Raw genomic sequence first — 2,403 nt, 5'->3', positions numbered from 1 at the left:
AATAATCCCAGTGGGGGTCCTGGCTGGGGACTGCCTCCGTGCCAGTAGGCAGGGCAGGAGCTTGGTGATGAATTGTGTCAGCATGTGCCCGAGCTAAGATTCAGATATGGTCCGGTCCTGGTCTTCTGGGGTGAGGGTGGAAGAGAGGATAACGTAGAGGTCATGCCAGGTTAGTTTATAAGACTGGGTAAGGTACTGAAGCTCTCTAAGATAAAAGGTAGGGTCTTCTGGAAATGAACCGAGTCTTTTGTTAATTTGAGAGACATTAGTGAGGGAGAAGGGAACATGCACTAACAATACCTTCAGTTCCTGCCACTTCCCAAAGGGGGCATTCTAGCACTGGCACTGAAGTAAGGGTAGGGCATGGGCCAAAGATGGTGCCTAAGCGAGTATAGGTGGGAAAGAAGAAAGAAGCCAGAAGTAGTTCCTGCTCAGGGTTTGAAGGGGGAAGGGGGGTTGAGTTGACAGGCAGTGGAGGATAGATAGGGGCGTAAGGTGGTGGGATGGTTTTACAGGCTTCAGGAGAGCGGGGGGTGAAGAAGGAGAATTAGTACAGACAATGCTAGAGTTGTCCCGAGGAGAGGATGCTGTAGGAAAAGAAGTGGTTACTTTTGGAGGTGATGCCGGCTGGGAAGATGGTGGCTGGGAAGATGGTGGCTGGGAAGAGGGCGACTGGAAAGGTGGCGGCTGAGGAGAGAATAAGGAGGTTTGGAGGGTTAAAGAAGACAGTTGAGAAGAGGAGGTATGGGCTGGAAGGGGTGGACAGCAGTCTGTTGGATCGAATGAGGTAAAAGAGAGAGGGTCGGGAGGAGAAAGGTGATCAGGGCGGTAAGAATGGAGGGGAAGGATTTGAAGAGGTAGGTAAGGATTGCAGAGGTCGGGTAGTAATTTTAGTGCACAAAGGCCTGGACATAAGGAATTTTTTCCCCATTTTTCCAGTCGTTGGCAATAATTGCTTAAGTCAGTTAAAAATTGTAAAGTTAAATGTTCTATTTGCGGGCCATTTGGACCCGTTATTTAATTTGTACTGCGGCCAGGCTGTATTGCAAAAAAAAAAAAAAAAAGACAAGGTGCATAGGGTGGATACCTTGCCTGAGGCGTAAGGCTTGCAGGTTTTTTATGAGGCAGCCTAGAGTGCTGTTTTTTGGGATAGAGGACGAGGAGTTTTCCATAACAGAGGGTAGGCTGGGGAGAACAGGGAAAATGGAGACCGTCCTGTACAGCCGGAGGGAGATGATAAAAGGAGCAATCGTCACCGCTGTCTTTTTTGTTCTCGGAACAGGATCAAATGGCTAAGAGGCGACCCCTTAACACCAGATGATCAGCAACTGCCTGGCACATGCCGGAGCCTTCTTGGACCAGTGTTGGATTTTCGGACCAAAGAAACCAAGAGAGGCCGTGCGGATTTTTCCCTGTTAACGGGGTTCCCAGGGATATTTACCAGTAAGTGAGATCAGTGACCGATATGCATGCATAGAGAAGCAACTGGAGACCGAGGAGCTTCCTTTGTGCAGCTGCTGTGGCCTGCTCTCTGGGGTGGAGTGGTAGGTCCATGGAGGATGCAGACCTGAGCCCCTCCTGGGTTTCCGCACCAGATGTAAGGTTTTTGTATCACTTGAAACCCTGACAGCCCGCCAACAGACAACATGAGGTAGTGTGGAGCAACATACTGTTTTAATGAGCACCTGGGTGCAGGATGGCTGAGGCCTAAAATGGCGTCAGCCCCAAGTGAGGACGGGTCAAAGGTTTTTTAGTCTCCTGTAAACAGGAGGTGCTCTAGTCTGAAGTAACTGCTAGGTTGGACCCAGATGGCCTCTTTCTCCATCTTAAGGGGTAGGTGTCTTCCAGCTGACTCTCTTCCTGCTTCTGCTATCTTGCTGGCACACGCTGCCAGCAAGTAGCCTTGCGCCTTGGGACTGGGCCTGCGAAGGGAGGAGTTATTCATCTCCTTAAGGGTTCAGGTCCCAGGGAGAATCTTACACTCATGGCCTAATTGTCACTTAAAATGACATCTCTTAACACGGTTACAGTGGGAATTAAATTTCAACATGAATTTTTGAAGGGACAAACATTCAAATTATAGCATTTTTTCCCTGTCACCCCCAAAACTCATGTACTTCTCACATATAAAGTACTTTCATTTTAACCCAGTAGCTCCTGGTCTTAACTCATTCTAGCATAATCTTAAAAGTCTATGGTCTAGATTCTCATCTAACTATCATCAAAATTGGATATATGTAAGACTCAGGTTATGATTCATTCTAAGGAAAATTCCCTTCCAGCTGTGAAATCAAAAAATTATATGTTTCTAAAATGTATGGTGGGACAGGCATAGGATAGACAATTTCATAACAAAAGAGCAACAGAAAATAAAAAGAATTAGCAAACTCCAACTAAATCCCA

The sequence above is a fragment of the Mandrillus leucophaeus genome, unplaced genomic scaffold, assembly GCF_000951045.1.
Source record: "Mandrillus leucophaeus isolate KB7577 unplaced genomic scaffold, Mleu.le_1.0 Scaffold84, whole genome shotgun sequence".
NCBI lineage: Eukaryota > Metazoa > Chordata > Mammalia > Primates > Cercopithecidae > Mandrillus > Mandrillus leucophaeus.
Note: the sequence above shows the minus strand (reverse complement) of the source record.